We start from the raw sequence: 14,518 nt of genomic DNA on the forward strand, positions 1-14,518 counted from the left end.
ACGATGTCTATATAAATTGGTAATAGTTAATTCCTCTGAAGAGAAGACGGAAATGATGATTTTTACTCCAGATAATCAAAACTGAGTTTACCAATTTACATAAATCTGATCCATCTTTGTTGTACTAAATTGCAACAAACTTATCTTTTCTAAGACGTTATCCAAATTCTCAACCCAGGTATGTATCCAATTTCACTTACTCTTTATATCTCAATGCATTTGTTTGTATAAATTAATATAACGTTAGTCAAAACTGAACAATTTACAAATTATGCTCAATCTATTTTTAATAATTTTTTAGTTGTTATTACCTACAAACTTTCTTATTCCGCAGCAATGCGCGGGCACCACTTCCTAGTTTTATATATACTAAAACTCAGTTGAGTTTTAGCACTGTTCAGAAATAGTAAAAGGGCGGAAATGCCCTTGATTTGTTTGGGGTTTAGGTGCTGCTGAATTGCTTTGTACAGTTAAATGTCATTTTTGCCCCCACTAGGTGGGCTGTCTTCAGCTGCCTGAAAAGTCCTACGCCTTTTTTATCTCGCCTGTTGAGGGATTTGGTTTATTTTCTCGCCGTTCTCATCAATTTTCTACCTAACTCAAACTGCTCTCTCATCTTTTCATCTCTCTCCCAAATTATCTGTGCGAAATCAGTGAGCCTGTTTTTGGTTGCTGGAAAAAAGTTTGGTTGCTACAAATTTCTTGCGTTCGAAATCCCTCAATCGCTACGAATTTTGTTCCTTTTTTGGATTTATCAGAATCAATTTTTGAGTAAATTGTAGCTATGGTCCCTGACCTTTAATCAAATTGGAGCAATGGTCCCTCAACTAAAAATCCATTACCATTGGTCCTTCAACTCATCAAAACGTGCAGCTATGGTCCCTCAACTAAAATTCCATTACATTTGGTCCCTCAACTTTAATTCAACTGGAGAAATAGTCCCTTAACTTTAACCCAATTGTAGCAATGATCCTTCCAACATAACTCGTTTTGACAAAATTTTTTACGTAGTTGACGAAAAGGACCATAATTACACACTTTGATGAGTTGAAGAACCCTAATTATATAAATGGTTATTCCAACATAACATATTTTGACAAAATTTTGAAGAAATTAATGAAAATGACTATAGCTACACATTTTGATAAGTTGAGGGACCAATGGTAATGGATTTTTAGTTGAGGGACCAATGCTCCAATTTGATTAAAGTTCAGGGACCATTGCTACAATTTACTCTCAATTTTTTGGGTCAGAGGTCTACAGTTCCTGGGTGAGTTTTTTTTTTTTTTTTTACTTCTTTGGTATCGTTGTTTTAAATTTTTCTTGGTGGTTTTCGATGTTCAGATGCTTTTTGCATATGAATTTTGGATGGTTTTTGTATATGAATTTTGTTTTTATAATATTAGGTATTTTGTTTCTATGCTTAGATTTTAATCTTTTTTGGGGTAAAATATTTAATTACATCATGTCATGGGTTTTTATGGGTTCAATTGGCAGTTTTGATTTTCTTTCTCTTTTCTTTCTATTTTGTTTCCTTTCCACTGCTGTCTCTCAATTTGTGTTGCCTCTCTGATTCTGGCTTCCGCGTGCGTCAAACGATAGAAACCGGCTGAAGTCAATTTTCTGAGGCTTGGTTCTGCTCCTTGGGTCGCTGCCCTGGAGATTAAATTATCAAATTTCGGTGTTTCCACGTTGCCGATTCCAATTAGTCGTTGCTAAGAGGATCAAATTGGTGAATTTCGAAACGAAAACGTTTTTTCCTAATTGATTTCCTTGCTTTTGCCGATTATTGTTGGCTTTAATGCATGTTGATTTTTTATTTTCAATAATTTTGCTTATGTGGTTTGCGATTTTTGTTCTTCATTTTGTTCAGATTTTGAGGTTTTGATTTTGTTGTTTTTAGGTTTTTTTGCTTTCCTAATTTTGAGCGAGTTATTTGTGATCATTTTGCATTTATGAAAATTAAACTAGGGGAAATTGGTCTCTGTGTTGTGCCAAATCTTTACAGATTACATTTGGCTTAGTTTTGTGGATTTTATTTGGTCTGTGTAGCAATTTTTTGCCTGATTTTTCTCAATCTTATATGCTTGGGTTGTAAATTGTGGCTTTCCAGTATTTTGATTTTGGGGTCTTTAACTAATACACAATTTGCTCTGAGGTAGAAGGAAAAGAAAGTCAAGTATACGAATGAGTTAGAAAGTAAGGTGTGACTATTTTGAAGCACCTGTGATGCTGCTGTTATATTTTGGGTATGTTTTCTGTCCTTCTGCTTTTTTCCAGTTTGGAGATGCACTGATAATTGTTGGATTAAAATGGATTTGTATTTTTTGGGAAGAAATGAGAGGAGTTGTTGGAATTTTAGAAAGCTTTGTGTTTCTACCTTTTATGTGGCAGAGGGAATACAGACAGGGAGAGTAAGAGAGAAAACATTAGTTTAGATTGCAATTTTAAAAGTTTTTATGTTGTTAGTGTTGGAACCAATGTATTTTGTTGGGAAATTGATAATATGTAAAGTTATTAGGATTTTGGAAAGATTTGTCTTTCTCAGTTTTATCTGCCGGAAGGAACACAACTCTTACATATATGATTTCAAGTTGTCCCTTTAGAAATTCAAGCTCTATTGAATACATGAGGTGTAAGAAACCGTTTGGGATACTTTCAAGTTTTTCTGATTCCTGAAAAAAAAGCATGCTTAAGAGTAATTATATTTTAATTTTTATTGAATTCAGGTAACCATCTTTAGGTTTTTTGCTTTGATTTGAAGAATTTCTTACCCAGGAAAGCCAGGGCTTCCTGATGAGTTCTTTGGGTTCCATATCTGGCATCTTTGTTTTGTTCAAATTTGGGGCGTTTGTGATTTGGGATTTATGTACTGTCTTATCAACTCTTAATGTTGAATTAGGTAGCTATTAATGTTGGATTAATCAAAGTTGGGCATCAGTTCATATGTTTTTCAATGTTTCTATTCCGATTTAATAACGTGATTTAATAGTGTGATGCTGATTTAGGCTATAAATTCAGAGGCTTTTGAATAGCCAAATTTGCAACACGGATTTCAGAGGCTGTTGTATCATTAGCTGAAATATGCTACATATAATCCTTAGACATCATTTTTCACTTTGATTAAGATGTGTGCCTACCTTCTCAGGTTTTACCATTGTAGATGCGGGTGGTATAAATTTTTACTTAAAAAATTGAACTCGAAATGAAAACCTAGGTGAAAAAGCATGGAAACAACTCTTGCGTAGAAATGACTTCTGGGAATGAATTTTCTTGAGATTTGATCCCAGCTATTTGATAAGAGTCAGGTTTTATAACTCAAACCATTTCCAATAACTATTTGGTAATAGGATGAATAATTAATCGTCAAAAAGTGAGTTCATACATATGAAATCCTGTTTAAGCTTACTTTTTGCCTTATGAATATTTCTTAATCTGATAGGCTGATGCTTGGGTTATTAAGAATTTTGCCTCGGTAGCAAAATATCTATCTGCCCAAATTATGGGACACGGGTGTAGTTCTTATTTTGATAATTTTTCTTTCTTTCTCTCTTTGATACTTTTCATGTGTATTCACTTGGGAAAAATACTTAAGTCTTAATGATATTAGTGCTGCAGGATATATTTTCTTCTGCAGCCATAAAATCTGTAAACAGATTTCCAAGTTTACAAGGAGGTTGCTGGGTTGAGTTTGGTTACACAGATAACGCTGCAGTATACCATACAAAGGTTTTTTTTCTTTCCTTTTGCCCCATTTTTGGGATATTGGTTACAAAATCCGTTTTTAGCATAGGTGTGAAATTTACAGTAGGGGTTAGTAAGTTAATTAGTTAATTTCATTCTCAATGTGCACAAATGTTGTTCTTGCATTAATTCATTTTCTTTGTATCGAAATTGAATAAATCTAATTCTCCTTGATATCCGCTCATTCTGCTAAGATATTTATGTTGTTTCTCTCATGCTCTATCACAATATATCAGTTACTTTAATAAATTTAGTTCTAAACGTTTTCTTAACATAGATGATCTTACAAAACTCAGTGATGTACTCATCTAATTTTTAATTTTTAAGTCTTTTTAATGAATAGTTTGGTATTTAGGCAGCTTTGATCTTTGATTTTAAATATGAGATTTTGTCTAATTCTTTCTGATCCTCAGTTTCTATTGTCATTTACGGTTTAATGGACATTCTTGAATCACATTGGTTAACACCAAACAAATGGTATGTGTCATATTTCTCTTTTTCTATTCCTTTACTTTCATACAGAGTTTTGTTTGAATGCCATCATTTTCACAGCCTCTTATACACATTTGATTCAAACTTCATCGTTCTTTAAATATCTGTATATATTATGCTCATACGTTTTGTAATCCCGCAGTAACGCGCGGGCACTATTTCTAGTTATATATGCTAAAACTGGGTTGGGAACGGCACTGTTCATTAATAGTGCCGGGACGGAAATGCCCTCGCTTCTCTGCTTTGTTTCCGTTTGTCTCGCTTGCTTGGTGCGCCGAAGAGACCTTTTTGCCTCTGTTTTCCACGCGTCGGCCATCCTTATTCCCTCGACTTCGAGAGTTCCTAGCCGCTTAGGTTGTTGTTCCTTCCGTGCCTTTTCTAATTTGCGGTCTTCCCTTTTCGTTTTGCTGTTGTTTTTTCGAATCCTCTGATTTTCTCTGGTGTTCTGTTCTCTGTTTCGTGGAAAGAGTTCTTGATTTTCGTTTTTTAAGGGATTTTCTTTGTGGTTTGTGCTTGCGGGGCTTTTTTTTCATCCATTTGAACCTAGGGTTTTTTTTGTGGAAACTAATGATTGTCTTTCAGTTTTTATTTTGGATTTTTTGTTCGTTTCGATGAAACCCTAATGATTTCGTTTTGTTAACAGTTGTGGTGCTCTCTTGGGGTTTCTGTACGCGTTGGTCATCTGGAAGGGAAAGAAGCTGGAAAATCTAGGCAATGGGGAGTCTCTCTCATTCCACTCTATCTAATTCCACTTTCTTTAAAAAAATCCCAAAAATGGCTCTCCAAGACTGGAACTGGAAGTATGAGGTACCCTATTCGTTTTTCGGTATTTTTTTTGTTTAATTTCTTTATTTCATGCGTGGTGGATTTCTCTTTGGTGATTATTGAATTTAGGCCTGGCAAACGGGTCGTGTCAGTCGTGTTCGTGTCGTTTTCGTGTAACACCTGTTATCTTAACGGGTCGTGTCGTATCACACCCGTTATCTTAACGGGTCCTTAACAGGTCGTGTCACTTTACCCAACGGGTAAAGTGACCCGACCCGTTATGACCCGTTAAGAAAAATATATATTTTTTCTTAGATTTGCACATACCACACATTGCCACATAAATATTACTTCAAAACATTAAAACACATTTGTCGTTTAAGTACTACATCTACACTCGAAAATAAGAGTCTAATAAAAAAATAATACATACACTACTAATCTATTACAAATTTTAAATGTGCAAGGATATGCAAAATGAAACAGTTTTTGTTTTCAAGGTTGTGAAATCTTTCTCAAAAGTTTAAACCTCAATTTACAAAATCCTCGATTTACATCGATCATCATTAAATTGCATTGGAACTTTGGCTTGATCTATTGCCTTCAAGAGTTATGTTGATGTTTTCAGTAAGGTTTTCCACGTCATAACTATCTTCTGCATAAACTAAGCATAGAAATACCAAACATTAAAAATCATTCAAATTATGAGAAGTTTACCAAAATAATTATGAAAAAAAATAAAACAATAGTACTATACCATACTTTTATTAAGTATAAACATAAGATTTTGTGGTATCCACTAGTGTAAATATTTTAAATTGAAGATCGAATTCAATCATTGTATTCATATAAGGTCAAGGAGTGTAGTTGTAAAAAATCATCAAAATCGGAGTTAAATTAACCGTTAAATCGTGATTTTTCGTTTATAACCGTCGAAAAGTTTTGTCCCGTTACGTGCTCTCTGAATGTTTGTTTTTTGCAATTTTTGGCGTATGCGATCTCGAAATATATACAAACAAGTTTAACGGTTGGATCATTGAAACTAATTTCGTAGAATGAGTATCCCATCAAAACAATAGATTCACTAATACTTAAGAGTTTTATTCATACTTTTATTAAGTATAACATAAGATTTTGTGGTTAGTGTAAATATTTTAAATTGAAGATCGAATTCAATCATTGTATTCATATAGGGTCAAGGAGTGTAGTTGTAAAAAATCATCAAAATCGGAGTTAAAATGACCGTTAAATCGTGATTTTTCGTTTATAACCATCGAAAAGTTTTGTCCCGTTACTTGATCTCTAAATGTTTGTTTTTTGCCATTTTTGGCGTATGCAATCTTGAAGTATAAATAAACATGTTTGACGGTTGGATCATTGAAACTAGTTTCGTAGAATGAGTATCCCATCAAAACAATAGATTCACTAATACTTAGTTTATTCATACTTTTATTAAGTATAATATAAGATTTTGTGGTATCCACTAGTATAAATATTTTAAATTGCAGATCGAATTCAATCATTGTATTCATATAGGGTCAAGGAGTGTGATTGTAAAAAAACATCAAAATCGGAGTTAAAATGACCGTTAAATCATGATTTTTCGTTTATAACCGTCGAAACGTTTTGTCCCGTTACTTTATCTCTGAATGTTTGTTTTTTGTAATTTTTGACGTATGCGATCTTGAAGTATATACAAACATGTTTGACGGTTGGATCTTTGAAATTAGTTTCGTAGAATGAGTATCCCATCAAAACAATAGATTCACTAATACATAATAGTTTATTCATACTTTTATTAAGTATAATATAAGATTTTGTGGTTTTCACTAGTGTAAATATTTTAAATTGAAGATCGAATTCAATCATTGTATTCATATAAGGTCAAGGAGTGTATCTGCAAAAAATCATCAAAATCAGAGTTAAAATGACCGTTAAATCGTGATTTTTCTTTTTATAACCGTCAAAAAGTTTTGTCCCGTTAATTGATCTTTGAATGTTTGTTTTTTGTAATTTTTGACGTATGCGATCTCGAAGTATATACAAACATGTTTGACAGTTGGATCTTTGAAACTAGTTTCGTAGAATGAGTATCCCATCAAAACAATAGATTCACTAATACTTAATAGTTTATTCATACTTTTATTAAGTATAACATAAGATTTTGTGGTATCCACTAGTGTAAATATTTTAAATTGAAGATCGAATTCAATCATTGTATTCATATAAGGTCAAGGAGTGTAGTTGTAAAAAATCATCAAAATCAGAGTTAAATTAACCGTTAAATCGTGATTTTTCGTTTATAACCGTCGAAACGTTTTGTCCCGTTACTTGCTCTCTGAATGTTTTTTTTTTACAATTTTGGGCGTATGCGATCTCAAAATATATACAAACATGTTTGACGGTTGGATCATTGAAACTAGTTTCGTAGAATGAGTATCCCATTAAAACAATAGATTCACTAATACTTAAGAGTTTATTCATACTTTTATTAAGTATAACATAAGATTTTGTGGTATCCACTAGTGTAAATATTTTAAATTGAAGATCGAATTCAATCATTGTATTTATATAAGGTCAAGGAGTGTAGTTGTAAAAAATCATCAAAATCGGAGTTAAATTAACCGTTAAATCGTGATTTTTCATTTATAACCGTCGAAAAGTTTTGTCTCGTTACTTGCTCTCTGAATGTTTGTTTTTTGCAATTTTTGGCGTATGCGACATGTTTGACGGTTGGATCGTTGAAATTAGTTTCGTATAATTCGTATTCCATGAAGTTCAATGGTGTGTGTGTGTATATATATATATTTATTTATTAAGTAGATTTAAATCTATTTATTTTGTATGTATAATTATTATAGTTTTTAGGGGTATAAAATTTAATATATATATATATATAGATATATATATTTATAAAATTATTATAGTTAATATTTTGGGTATAATTATTATAGTATATATAATTATTATAATTATTATAGTTAATTTAATATATATATATATATATATATATAATTATTATAGTTTTTAGGGGTATAAAATTGTTAAATTAATATATATATATAATTATTATAGTATTTTTTTAGGGTTATAAATTATTAAATTAATATTCTGCTTATCGTGTATCGTGTTACCCACGTGTATACCCGAACAAACCCGTTATCTTAACAGGTGCTTATCGGGTTACCCGATAACGACCCGTTTCGTTATCGTGTCGACCCGAACACCTGTTAATTTCGTGTCGTGTCGTGTCGGGTTATCGGGTCGTGTCAGGAATTGCCAGGTCTAATTGAATTGCTTATATATTTGCTTGGTATTTAGGGTGATCTAATTTTTTTGGCTGTTCATCAAGAGCAGCGGCATGAGGTACACTTTTCTTTTTTCTGTTTTTTTTTTCTTTCTAATTTTTATGTAATGATGGAGGTGGATTCTCAGAGTATACCTGGGATGATGAGAAATTGGAGCTCCTCTGGGGCCAGATCCATTTGGATTTTGGGGTCTGATTGGAGGAAAAGAAAATGAAATAAATTTGGGGTTTGTATTGATTTGGTGTTTGGTTTTGTTTAATTTTTATTCTTGCATGTTTTTATTTTTTTGAATTTTGACTGTTTGTTTTGTTAGTTGAAGATTACGGTGTTCGATTGATTTCTATGGGGTGAGTTGTTAATTTGTCCTCTATTTATTCATGTTATTTTATGAATGCTTGCATAATCTGTATCTCATTTCACTAACTCATTGGGTGTTTTTTTGATAATGGTTGTCGCTGTTTGTTCTGTTAATTTTTAAGTCTGTGTGTGTTGTTTAACCCAGACTTTGGACATCAATTTGGTTCTGTTTTCTTGGTGGTTTGATGTGTTTTGTGCTATGTTTTTCGGTCAATTGACTCAGTTCATATGATTAATTCCCATGATTCCCATGCCATATTGGTTGAATTTATTTTAACTATATTTATTTTTATTGCAGCCATATCCTCATATAAACAACAAGTGGAAGGTTTACAGGACATTAACCAATTAGTTGAGCTATTAGTTCCTTTACTTTGTGATGTCCCTGGTGTGAGTGAAAAAAAATTGTTCAGGTACTTTATAGTTAAGAAAATTTAACAATGCCTTTTTTGTGTGCTTTACTTTATTACGTTTTGATAAACAGAGGTTCAGCAACAGGTTACTGAAATTATCACTTATATATATAGCCTCCACCACAAAGTAATTTCCTAAGAAATGTAAAGTACTTTGTCTTCTTGGTTAGTGTTCTCTAATTTAGATTAGACATTAGGGCTTTGAGCTTGGTAAGGTTTCTTTTCTTGATGTACCTCATTTTTTTATTTATTGTTCTTCTTTTTGGAGTTTTTGATTTACAAATAAATTCTACGTTTAAATTCTCTTTTTTTGATCCTGCAGATTTTGTCTCTGTAATCGCACTGTCTGATATCGTTCTTCTTCACTTTCAAGCAGCACCGGTGTTTATTGAAGGTATATAATCCGTTTGGACACTTAGTTTTCAATGTATCAAGTATTTTGCGTTGTTAGTTTTTTGTTACTTCTGTTGTTGCCTACCCTTTTTTTTCTATTTTTTTTCGTTTTTATCTGCTTCTCTTTCACCTTTGTGCAACCCATTGTCCTTAGTTTGTAATCTTTCGTTGGATAAATTTGATCGCCCAATCTATTCCCAAGCGACATCTTTGGTTTTAAACTGTTCTAACCAGTTTAATCTTTAAACTGTTTAATGTTAACCCCAACATTTTATTTTCGTTCTATATGCATTGGAACCAAACTTAAATGGTGCTAAAAACGTATAGAGCCTTTAACTATACCATGAATGCAATGTTAGCCAATAAATAATTATAAAAGTAACTTCGTCATGGGCTATAATCATATCCAACATTGTTCCATGATTGTTACCAACCTTTAAAACCAAATTTAGCATCGGTATGTTTTACCTCTGTTTCAATCTCAACCACTAGCGGCTACAATTTTGTATTAATCACCGTTATTGATTGTACTAAACATATGATCATCAGATCCCAATATGTCGATCGTTGTTTTACCTACCTTATCATATGTGAAACGGTTATATTTGCACTCATTTTTAGGCTAAATTGGATTGTTCATCCCTGTGGTCATAGGACACTTGCATGATGACCCCCGTGGTGAAAAAACTAGGAATTAAACCCCTGTGGTCTAGAATGTTAGCAAATTTAGTCCAAAAGTAAGATTTCTGTTAAAGGACTGTTAAAAGTTGGGGTAAAATTGTATTGTCAGTTCTAATTGACATTGAATTGGGGCTTTTTTTATTTAAAAAATTAAGCATTATTTTTTTTGTTAATTGTTATAAAAAAAAATATTTATTTTAAATGTCAATTGGAAGTTTTACCTATATTTTCAACAGTCATTTAACATAAATTTTACTTTTGGACTAAATTTGCTAACATTCTTGACCACAAGGGTTTATTTCCTAATTTTTTCACCACGGGGGTCATCATGCAAGTTTCCTATGACGGGGATGAATAATCCAATTTGGCCCTCATTTTTATTCATTGGAAAAGTATTTGTGTCTCCATATTCAATCCTTGGTGCAAAATGTTTACAATTTGAATCTGTTTCAGTTTTCTACAGCCAAATTGGAATCAATCTAAAAGAACTGCATCTATTCGCCGTCTTCAAGGTATAACATTGATCACTCTAAACTTTTAATTTCTTTTTCAACTTTTTTCCCTTTTACGTTTCTAAAAAACCTTTATTCAATAGCTACTGATATGGTCACTTACAGCATAAAAAACTTCATATTTTTTGTCAATATTTAAGTGTATCTTATGTTTCTTCATGAAGCAGGTCCGCCCATAACTCTGTAACCATCCACGTATATAACTTATCCATTTTTATCATTGTGGTATCAATTCAAATTTACTCTTATTTTTTGAGGTGGGATTGATCTTAAAACACAAGAACCAAAATTTAATTGATCCCATTCTGTACACAAAAATTCCATCGACCAAAAACCTCACATGGAACACAAAAGTATTCACCTCTTTTTTTTCCCGCTTCTCCTTAGTTTTTACCTATTTTTTCTTTTTTTTTTTCACAGCATTTTCTCCTTCATGATGTTTAGCGCATAGTTTTTAAACCTGTTAAACCCTATTCGTTTTAAGTGTTTTGCCTCATTATTTAACATTCATTTGGATTTGTGATTGATATCAACTTGGTTAGGTTTTCATTACTTGCAAAGCATCTTTAGAGTAATGCCTTTAAACTGTGTCAAATTTTCAATGAAAAATCTTGAATGCCTTGACATTTATCCTATGGATAAATTCATGACATTCTTTTCGGTGAAATACTAAAGGTCCCATACGCCAATCTCTCTTTTATCATCATCAGCAAACTATTCGTATCATTTTGAGCCCAACTTCAGCCAGACCGCATTTACTAATGAAACGATTGTTTCTTGACAGTTTGACCCGAGTACCTCCAGAAAATATCTATGCATGGACCACTACTATAACCCATTCTCAACCGATGAACTTCAAACTATGGTGCGTATCGAGCCCTTTTGCCTTCCTCACTATTTATTCAGCTATTATATATCCAATCGTATTGATTCCTACAGAACAATGTTTACTGTTTTCGGCAACCTCTTAATTTTACAATGTATTACAATTTCTTTCTTGTTGCATTAAAATATAATGTGAAGAATAAAGCCAATTTAAAAACCTAATATCTATTTATGTTCTTTGTTGTCCCAGAAGATTTTTCATTATATGAAGAAAATAGATAGATGCTCCGCCCATTTTGCGGAAAAAAGGTATACAACAGTGTAGCACCGCAGCAACGCGCGGGCAGCCTAGCTAGTAGATTATTAAAACGGAATTGGATCCACTCCGGACCCGCCTCACACAAATCGACCGACTCCGATTTCATTTCTACACAAATGTGTGCTTATACGGTTTATTACCCGTTGTCATTTTCTCAAATCCGTATAATCTAGACTATCGACCCTCGGTACACGCACGCATTGGTGACCAAAACTTCTTGTTGGCTTTGGCTTTTCTTGCCAACGTTCTTCTTTCCTTTTTTCTTGCTCTGGCTTTTGCTTTCTTGACTGTTATGCCCTAATTGGGTGCTAGGGTTGTTTTCCTGGCTTATCTTTCCCCTCCTGTGTACTATGTGGCCTTTCTTGCATACTTCGTTCATGATTACACTTTGTTGAACTTTAGTTGTCTAGTCACCATATAATTGATCCAGTGCACTTGTGAACACAACAGGGAGATAGCTTTTCCTACGTAGGGATAGCAAACCATTGGTTTGGTCCTTACACAATTTGAACACGTTAACATAAAACTTCAACCCCATCTCGGAATCCCAAAAAGGATGTCTAAAAAGTATGTCTGATCATGAATAAAGAGTGGTCCTCTTCTAACATTAAACCCCTCCCAAGTTTAGTTATGGAAATAAACGCATGATATCTTTTGAGGCATGTCAAGAGAGAAGGATCTCTGACCCTCCTAATTAATTGGAGGACAAGAGCTTCAATGTAGCTAAAGTTGATTAATCTGTTTGCAGATGCAATTTTAAAGAGATAAACTTGGAGGTGAGTAGATACGCATATGCCATCCCTTAAATTTCCATGCCAAATTTTTTGACTTTGCATGTACTGCAACAATAGTCCCAAACTCCTGAAGGATTTGTTATAAATAGTTAAATAAAATGATGATAGATGCATTTCACTAGATAATCTCTATGTAGCATACCTTAAATTTTATTGGAAAGCTTTCCAATTACTTGCATATAGAAATGTGTTTGGAGTTGGACATGTCATATGCTACACAGAGATTTTCTAGTGAAATGCATCTATCATCATTTTACTAAACTATTTATAACAAATCCTTTAGGAGCTTGGGACTATTGTAATAGTCAAAAAATTTAATTTGGCATGGAAATTTAAGGGATGATATCTGCATATCTACTCACCTCCAAGTTTATCTCTTTAAAATTGCATATGCAAACAGATTAAGTGACTTTAGCTACATTGAAGCTCTTGTCCTCCAATTAATTGGGAGGGTCAAAGATCCTTCTCTCTTGACACGCCTCAAAAGAGATCATGCGTTTATTTCCATAAATAAACTGGGAGGGGTTTAATGTCAGTAGAGGACCACTCTCTTTTCATGATCATGCATCCTTTTTGGGATTCTGAGATCGGGTTGAAGTTTTATGCTAACGTGTTTAGATTGTGTAAGGACCAAACTAATAGGTTGCTCTCCCTACATAGGAAAAGTTATCTCCCTTTTGTGTTTATGAGTGCACTGGATAACTATACGGCGACTGGACAACTAAAGTTCAAGAAAGTGTAATCATTAACGAAGTATGCAAGAAGGGCCACATGTTACATAGGAGGGGAAAGAAAAGCCAGAGAAACAACCTAGCACCCAATTAGGGCATAACAGTCAGGGAAGTAAAAGCCAGAGCAAGAAAAAAGGAAATAAGAACATTGGCAAGAAAAGCCAAAGCCAACAAGAAGTTATGGGCAACCAAAGCGTGCGTGTACCGGAGATCGGTAGTCTAGATTATACCATCCCGCTCTTTGCCCACAATCTGCACAAGGGAAAGAGCGGAAGAATTGAATATGACAAAAGCTAAGGTAAATCCATCTCAAATCTAGACATAGTGATTTCATGAAAATTGAACAAGCCTTGATGTGAGAAATATATCTGTCTAGTTGAATTTACTTTTTTTGCTAAACAGTTTGAAGAAGAGAAGATACGAGGTTCATCAAGAGTTTCTACGAGTTTTTGAAGGGGCAGATGACGATGTATATGAGGCACTTTACAAAGCCTACCGATCCGGTTATAGGCATCCTCAACACACATTGAGCAAAATACTAGAAGGAAGAATAGGATGTTAGTTGTTGAGAGATAAAAGTGTATTCAGCAGTTGAATCGATTTAAAAAAGACCTAAAGTTAAGGACTTATCAATAGGTAGTGTTGCTCCAATACCCAACCAAAGGGCTACTACAGTACCAATCAAAAAGACGGTTGTCGCTACGGGACGACGAAATGGATTTTGGAATTTATTAACATTCTCCAAAAAAGGTACTGTTAATAATCCCGCAGGTACTGAAACCATTAAAAGAACGCCCAATAACTTATTTGGCACTGTACGAAGTATTTGAAATACGGGAAAGAAATACCATTCAGGCAATATTTCCAAAGGAGTTGCAATAGACTAAAACTTAGCAAAATAGAGAAAACTAGAAAACACACAAGACTTATACTGGTTCATCAAAACTTTTGCCTAAGTCCAGTTGTGATTTTCCTAGGTAGAGAAATCTCGACTTCTTCAATTAATAGTAGAGTATATAGTACTTATCTCTCTCTTCTCTCGATTGTCACAGATTTTCTTACACTGTTTTAAGCCTTAATTGCCGCACCCTATTTATAGGTATAGAGTGCAGTTAACATGTCCTTTACAAATTATAATTCCTATTCTAAGTGGAATAGGAAATTAGACTTCCTTTCCAATTCCA

The 14,518-nt window shown here is 33.3% G+C and overlaps 1 long non-coding RNA gene across 24 annotated transcripts; it reads left to right on the top strand.

The window, feature by feature from the left end:
- The first annotated feature begins 592 nt into the window (after positions 1-592).
- LOC108172135 (uncharacterized) lies at positions 593-12,210 on the top strand. Of its 24 annotated transcripts, XR_011575258.1 has the most exons (13): positions 1,237-1,270; positions 2,163-2,249; positions 3,443-3,513; positions 3,619-3,729; positions 4,158-4,221; positions 4,379-4,590; positions 4,880-5,043; positions 8,323-8,367; positions 8,965-9,079; positions 9,402-9,473; positions 10,607-10,665; positions 11,450-11,530; positions 11,741-12,210. It is a non-coding gene; the product is annotated as an uncharacterized lncRNA (long non-coding RNA). The 24 variants fall into 24 exon arrangements; XR_011575259.1 differs by lacking the exon at positions 3,443-3,513 and having other exon boundaries at positions 3,611-3,729; XR_011575254.1 differs by lacking the exon at positions 3,443-3,513.
- The last annotated feature ends 2,308 nt before the right edge of the window (positions 12,211-14,518 follow it).

This window comes from Malus domestica, chromosome 14 (genome assembly GCF_042453785.1).
Source record: "Malus domestica chromosome 14, GDT2T_hap1".
In the NCBI taxonomy this organism is placed as follows: Eukaryota; Viridiplantae; Streptophyta; class Magnoliopsida; order Rosales; family Rosaceae; genus Malus; species Malus domestica.